An 8,952-nucleotide genomic window follows, 5' to 3' on the forward strand; every position below is an offset into this window, starting at 1 on the left:
TCCTTTGTGCACTGTGGCGAAAAGAGAAAAACTTGAAAAATTTGCTAAAGACTATGTTGAAATTTAATAAAATGTAAACACGTTTACTAATAAATCAACATTGACAAATTTTAGGCAGCACAAGTAATTCATTCCATAATAATAAGATTGGTGCGCAAAATTTAGCCATGTAGACCAATAGAGCCATCCTCTCATTTTTTCATTTCGTTCAAAAATAATTTGCTAGATCGTGAAATTATCGTGTGCAGAAGGCGTAACTGACAATAAAACGTTATCAACAAGCAGTTTTTAATTATCAGGCAACAATGCAGCAAAAATTATAAGAGCGATGTCAAAACCTCCTGATCTTATTTTACAGTAAGTTTTGTTTCTTCGTGGTTGATGAAAATGTCGAACTTTTCAAATTTCTTTTTCAGTTTGACAATATTTTTTTGGTGACTTTTTCAGAGTTGGCCTTACTGATAGCCCATGCTCCTAATAAGGCTAAATCGTCTTTCTTTGTTAAAACCGGTCGACGGTTTTGCGGTTGAGTATTTACTTTTTTTTATGCATAACTATTAAATAGCAACGTAAATAACACTTGTGCTAAGTTTTGTGAAAAATGATTCAGTAGATTTTTTTATAAGTTGATGATGCACATAATGCACACCATTAAAGATGCAAAACTGCAACACTATCCAAAGTTTGATTAATTTATCATTCAACTCAGAAATATTCGGATAATTTATTACATTACTTTTCATCTTCAATTAAAGAAATAAGCTTGAAAAGAAGTAGAAGCAGGACCAGTATGAACGCAGTGTTTTCAACCAATATAGTTTTATTCGTGATGTTTTCAAAATAAAATAACAGTATTTTTTAAGCACTACATAATTTATATATATATATATATATATATATATATATATATATATATATATTGCTATTATTAATATTCTGAAATCTCAAAAACATGGAAAGAAATGTAATTTTTAAATTGATTTGTACTCAATAATTTAAAAAAAAGCATAATTTCAAAAAAATAATTCATAATTTTAAAAAATAGTTCACATAATTTTAAAACATAGTTCACATAATTTAAAAAAAATAATTCGTAATTTAAAAAGTAATTTATAATTTAAAAAAATGACTGGTAATTTAAAAAAAAATTAAACTTGGGGGACATTATGTGTCCCATCGTCCTTAAAGTGTTCCAAGTCAAAAGACGAATCATTTGCACTCGTTTTCCCAGGAGTAATGAAATGTCCCGTGAAACACACACACACACAATGGATGACCGTCGTTGGAAGTTCAGTTTCAAAAGCAGGCCATAGCTTGAATACGACATTTTTTTTTCTATAGTATTATTGTCTCCCGTGGTTTTTTCCGGACTTGAAAAATGTAAAAGATTGAACAAACTTTTCCCGACCTTAGATTTATAGGAAGAACAACATGTACTTGTCCCGCACATTCGTTATATCTCAGCGGGCCGTTCATTTGTTGGAAAACGTGCTCTGAATCTTTCCATGTATACGTGAACAGAACTCCTTCAGCTTCAATGAAAACATTGCTTTTCCATTCCCTGCTCTTTTTCTCTAACGAAATAAATTGCTCTTGTAATAGTTGGTGACTGCTGCAAGTGAATAAAAATGTCATGACATATTAGTATCTCAAATTCGCTTTGCATTCTTTAATAGGTTAAGAAACTGACGTACTGCTTTTTGTCCTCCATATTCCTTGCTCCTTCAGATTCTATATATTTGTTTCCTTCTTGTCAGGGAGGAATTACTATTGAAATCTTCTTTTCAAGGGATTATATTGTCTGCAAACGGATAAACTCAAGCAATAAAAGTGCTGATACACTTTCATATTTAATTTGTTTAAATACACTCCTCCCCAAAACAATGCCAGGATTATTTTTTAAAGAGCTATATTTATTACCTTCTCTAAATTATCATGATAGGAATAACTAGTTTCATGAAAAAAAATTATTCTAAAGTTTTTAAAATCAATTACCTCCTTCGTAGCATTTTCCCGTTTCAACGAATTTTAAGGCATAGCAAATTTTTCGATGTAATGGGATGCAAGCAATGTAATGGCAGTCAAACGGGGACAGAAAACTTATTTCGTTGAATTGGTATTCGTTGTAACGGCATTTCACTATAACTCGCTTTTTCCACGCTAGAATGGTGTCCCTCCCCTTCTCCTTTTTTTTTTACTTCACCTATTTTGCGGCACAGATCTTTCGTGTACTGTTTTATTCCAGAGAACAAAAAGCAGTCGTATGGAGCGAGATCAGGTGGGTAGGAGCTGGAAAAAGAGAAATATTCTGTTTTTGGCCAAAAACTAATGCAATGACGAGGCCGATTGGCACAAATTTCCAAATGAAGCTTCTCATTACCAAAGTTTCACTCAAAATTCGTTGAACTGAGCTTCAGTTTACTGAAACAGTTCGGTATAACTTAGCCATCTTTTCAATGGCCCGTGGTCGATTGAACCACAAGTGCATGGTTTTTTTTTTTTTTTAAGCGTTTTTGTCCGTCTCTTCCTACTGAGCAAAGTTTGCCGTGAATTGACACACACACTCACACATTTTTCCTTTTTTAGTCGAAAAATCCACTCTTACACTTCCATTTTTACCTTGCTGCAGCATGCAAGCAAAGCAGTGTTTGACATCACGACGGGAAGATAAGCAAGCTAAACTTCTTTAACAAAGCATTCATTCTAAGAGTACGTCTATAAATGACTTCACGCTTCGAGAGGGTGGAGGCGGATTCGTGAAATTGTGAGTTTGCGGCAAGGAGAAGGGGGAGGTTGGGAGTGTAATATCACGCAAGTTGAAATAAAAAGTTCTTTATAGCAGTACACTGTAAAAAAATTCCGAAACGTTACTGGTTATTTCCGTGGAACGTCTTGGGATTTCACACGTTTTCACCTATTTCCCCGTAAAAACAAGTATCTTCACAAAAAAGTTTCCTGAATCACTACAATTGCACGCGTGCAGACTTTTCACTATTGTGGAAAATATTTTTAGCAACCAGTTTAAAGATTGAATGAGCGTTTTTATTAAGTGTATCAGCCTATGATTGCTTACGGCTTGTCCAGGTTGACTAAGCTCTTAATGATGAGCGAAGAAGTCAATGGATGGCTACAGCTTTGCAAAGCAGGAACTGCAGGCAAGAGATATGGCTGGTTTCTTCTTGCATAGCTTTGGCCGTGGTCGATCTGATTTCTATGGAGCCTCCTTGGTAAATCAGGAAGGTTCTAATCAATAACACTAAACCTACTTAATTTTTCTAGAAGGTTCTAGAGACATGATTGGCTTTAACAGGGCAGATTTCGCACGTCTTCATAAAGTTTCGAGGCTAATTTCAGAAAGGTTACTGACTTTTAGCGGAAAGCGTTCCTGGTTTTTTTCAAGATACGTTACTGGAAGAAATTGGGCACATCAGCTGCCCATTGTTTTCCAGTAACGTTTCTGAATCGTTTTTACAATGTATGTTTGTAAAATAGTGTCACATATGGCAAGGGAAAGGTATGGTGAACGGTGACACATTGTGATAAATAAAGAGAGGGTTTGAAAACAAAATGTGCTGAAAAAAAGAGAAAAAAGCGTAACATCATTTAAGGACTGCCCCAAATAAGAAAAGAAAAAAAGAATTCCGGGAGAATACACTGACCACAATGCACATATAATGAGTGATTCGGTGCCTACCTAGAGGAAAAATGAGGTACTTCTGTAGTTACATTCACCAGAATAATTCTTTTTTATTATTATTTAAGGAATCCTCCGAACATGTTGCATGCATACGTTTGTTATATATCTTTGAATATATTTTTGTGTGTATGTGAAACATTAAGATATTTCGTTCCGTAAAGGATAGGTAACATATTTTTTAAATATAAACTAATAAAACATTTACCACATCACCACACTATAAAAAAAAACTGCAGTACTACTAGAAAATTTCTGAGAAACTATTTCTCCATAAATATTTCGAGTATCATTACCAATACCATTTTATCTTAAGTAACTTTGACAAATGACAACCTTATTTAAGTAGTCACACCCATAACACTTGTAAATCCTTATTTTTTAATACATATTGTTTTTGAAATGTGATATTTTATATTATAATGCATAAAGATTATTCCTTATGCTCAAATATATGAAGATAAAAAGTAAAAGTTTCAAATTCCCGGAGTAAAGTGCAAATATGTGCCCATACAAGTGGATTGAATAAATACTAAATATTTGCGTGGTTGCACCATTAGTATCGCAACCCTAGTTAATATCGCTACAGTTTATCAGGACAAATGCCCGAAATTTGGTACCAGAAAAGGAATTATAAATCATTGGACAGGTAGTATTGCAGTTTTTTTTTTAAGTGTAGACCAAAAAATTCTTTTAAAAAAATGTAGTTGGCAAAAAGAATGAAATGAAGCAAAAGAAATTTTTTTATTAAGTACCCTGCAGGTGGATTTTGAAACCATTCATGGAAGTTGGAATACTTCGCAGAGTGGTTAGGTTCAATACTATTAAAAAAGTAGCCTGCAGCAAATGTTAACCAATTTGTACATTCCTTTTCTTCGGAATCTTTTAGCTTAGTTATTATTTTGGTTTTGGTTCACAGCACGCACTCGTTGCTCCGTACCAGTAATCTCTCTCATTGGCAGCATCACAAACAAAATAGCCGCAAGAAACGAAGAAATCATTTAAAGTAATGATTCTGTGAACGACAATTTCTTTCCGAGTGATACCTTGTTAAGAGATGCACATTTTCTACCGGGGCACTTACCAATCAAATTATCCAAGCAAAAACATAGCCGATGGCAGAAAAAGAAGAGCTCTTAACCAAACCAAAAAAATACCAAAAAAAACAGCGAAGAAACCCACAGAACTTCTGAAGAAGCTGGAACTAGTGGAAAATTATTCTTAACAAGCGAACCTCGTTGTTGAAAATTATAGGGTACGATGGAGAGGGGTGGATATTCAGCGGAAGTGATTTGGACCGCTACAGGTGAGAGGGTCATATTGAAGAAGGGCTAAAGGTTAAATGCCCTTGTGTCGCCCTGTTATTTTCATCGATACCCTAAAGCAGCATCCACTTTGAGCCTGCTTTGAAGTTATTTCTGAAAGCTGTCTCGATTATATCGGGATCATTGCAATTAAAAACTTTTCATTTGCCTGGAACAACCAACCCGTGCCTACTTGCGCCGAAAAGTGTAAACCAGCCCTATGTTCGAGGCCGATTTTTTTTTTTTTTTTTTTGAGCAATCACGATTGCTTATTGTTCTCATTTGACCGTTTTTGGTGTCCGTGCCTTTTTCAGCTTGGACCAGAAGCCTTTGCAGCACCACCGCCCACCGTCCTCTGCTGGCGGCGCGGCGCGGCTGCTCCGGTTTTGAGCTATCCGATCTCCTGGTCGGAGGCGTCCATGTCCTACACACACGCACGTTCACACACATACACTCACACACGCCTACGTGAATACACACAGGTCTACGCACACACACAACTATGCACACGTAACCGCCCAGGAGGAGAGGCAGGCTTGGGGGGGGGGGGACAGGAGCCGTTTCTAGAAACAATAACTCCAATGAGTAGTGTCCTGTCTCAGTTCGTGATTGCGAAAAACATAATTTGAACTCAAAATTTCAGAATTCAAATTAATTTCCTTTTTTTTTTTTTTTTTTTTTTGAACTTCGAATTTTCATGCTGATAAAACGTTGCCCCTAAGCCCCACATGTACCAGAAAAAAATTTATCCAAATTAAAAAATATTTAGGTGTCCAGCAAAAGGCCTAAAATTTATGATTTTCTTCAAAAAAATTGATTTTTTCGATTTATCTTTTAAAACATTACATAAACATTTAAATAAAATATCAAATTCAAAAATTATTATCGAACACATTTTCAAATCAACATTTGCAAATGAATTTTAAAAAATAATTTATTAAAAATGAAAAAATCCATATTTTTTGATGTGGGAGACTTAAATATTGCAAGAGAACAAAAATTGTTATTTAACGCTAATTATCGTCTCTACTGTCGGGTGGTTCAAAAATACATGTAAAAAAAAAACAGTTTCTTCTAGATACCAGGACACCCCTCAATATCTTTAGACTTGTGGATAGCCATATACTGGAAGAATTTTAACCTCCTATTTGAACCGAAAGAGGGTGCTAACCCACTCCCCCAAACTTTATCAGTATGGGGAGAAGGGTTTAAAAAATGCATTGAAGTGCTACATATTATAATCTACACGAGTATTATGCATAGGGTCTGGTGGGGGAAAGTGGTCAATGGGGTAAAGTGGTCATACGTCAAATAAATGGCTATAGCTTGGAAATAAATGTTCGAATGAATGTGAAAATTTTATTTTAGAGTAAGGCAGTTAGAAACTACATTTTGAATATAAAATTTTACAACTGGCAAAATTTTATTCGGTAAAAAAAAATATTTTGCGTGAACATGAAAAATTTTAAAATTTAAACACCTATTTTAACATTCTTGGGAAATTTTGTTTGATAGAACTAGGAACAGATTGACTGTACAGGAAGCTTCCTACATGTCTCAAGAACTCTTACTCATTAGCAGTTAGCTAAATCTATTTTAGATAATTTTTTAGAACAATTTAAGTTAGATGGGGTAAAGTGGTTATAATATTAGGCTTAACGAATATCGTTCTTCTAATGTCACTTAATAGTTAAATATAAGGCAGATATAAATTAAATATTAATTTTACTTAATATGTATTGTTTTTACAGTAAACGGGGTTAAGTATACGAGTATATGCGTATATGTACGCATATATGCTCGTGTAGACATGTCCATAGACGTATTCACATAAATGCACCAATAAATACGTATATGGGTATCTGCAAGTATTTTTTATCTATACAGCTGTACAGTGTACATTCTACTATACACGTATAATGCTCGCTTATACTTGTATGTATAAGAACACTTATATATACGCGTACGTACTCAAGTAGACACTTACATACAATCATATGATATAAAAGTATACAGGGTGAGTTTACATTCCTGAGCAAATTATTAAAAGGTATTAGAGGAGAGAATAAGAAGTAAGAATCAACAAGGAACATATGGTCACAAACACAATGCTGACGCGCTACATGCACGCAAAGTGAGAAATTGATGGATGCAAAAAAAGTCACAAATTTATATATATATATATATATATATATATATATATATATACATATATATAGATTTATATATATATATATATTTATATTTATATATGTATATATATATATATATATACATATATATATTACACAAATACAATTTTACACAACATTTTAGGACTTAAGAAAGTTTTAAAGCGATTGATGAAATTTGCGGCCTTTAACTGTAATACATGCGTTGCATTCACAGATCCCTCTCTGTTGCAATAACGAGACTTTTGAAACACTTTCATCAGCCGCTGCGCCTTTGTTGCGATGCGTGTATTGAAGCTGCTACAGACTGTAACTTTCAACAACTGCTCTAAATATTTCTTAAAAACTAAAACGTTAGGTAAAATCATCTTTGTGCAACAAATTTCTGCCTTGCTTTGCATCCATCAGTTTCTGTATTTGTGTGCATATAGCGCGTCAGTGATTATAACTTTCTTATGATTCTTTGCTTTTTATCCTCCCCTCTCACACCCCTTTGATTTTTGCCCAAGTGCTTAGATTCACTCTGTAGGCCGACATGTATATAAGCGTATATTATCGTGTATACATACATGTACTGGTGTATACATGTAAATGTACGTATATACGTCTATACATGTATATAATCGTGTTTACACGCATACATGCCTATATACTCGTGCTTCCATATTATATATACGTGAGTAGACATGTACAAAGACGCACTGGATGTATCCACGAATTAACTCGTGTATACTCGTATATGTATGTACGTACACTTATAAATGCGTATATACGTCTACTATACACATATATACTCAAGTATGCACGTATTTTCTCGAGATACAAGTGTATACGCGCATATGATGTTCGTTTATACGCGTATATACTCGTATATAGATGTGACACGTACATATACGAGACACGTATATACATGTGACACGTATGTACTCATGTAGACACTTATACACTCCTGTAGGTAATCACGTATACATGCTTATATACTCTTATGTACACGTATATACTTGAGTAGGCACGTGCATGCATGTATCTGATGTATACATGTATCTGCTCATATAGGAACGTGTTTACTCGTGTATAACACGACACGTATATATTCGTGTATACACGCATGTACTCGTGAATATACTTGTACACTGCAAAAAATAATTGTTGTTTTTACAGTAATATACTGCTTTTTCCTACAGTTTAATACTGCTCTTCTAAATAACAGAAAAAAACTGTAAAACTGTTTTAGATTGCGCAAAACGATGCGCAAAAGGTGTTTCTTTTCATACGGGAAGAGAAACTAATGAATTCAAAGTATCGACAGCCATGTTAGTTATTTTTCGGGTGTGCTGAGACAGGACTGCTCAGCTGTAATCCAAGTTAAAGGTAAGTGCTAGTAATATTATTCATTCCCTTTTCTCAAAATGTAGTTTTTTTTATCATCGATAATGTATGTAAAATAACAGTATTTATTTTGAAATCATAATTCGTATTCCAATATTCGTTGACGTTGACTTTGCAATTTCTTTTAGTTGCTAACTTGTAGCGATTGCTTTATAGCAAAAATCCGAGTAGTTGTTGTGATTCTGAATATTTTACTGCCCGTATGATAGTTTTTAAACATTTTCTGAAACTCAAATTTGATTTAAAAATAAATCAGTTCCTTTCTTTATCGTTTTTAAAGTTATTAGAACATTAGATTTTGTTTACGATAATATTTTGTGTTATATAGCATGTGAGTACTTAAAATTTAAATTCTTATGTCTTCTAGTAAATTTTTAGCGAATCGCGATTGACT

This window comes from Uloborus diversus, chromosome 5, assembly GCF_026930045.1.
Source record: "Uloborus diversus isolate 005 chromosome 5, Udiv.v.3.1, whole genome shotgun sequence".
Classification (NCBI taxonomy): domain Eukaryota; kingdom Metazoa; phylum Arthropoda; class Arachnida; order Araneae; family Uloboridae; genus Uloborus; species Uloborus diversus.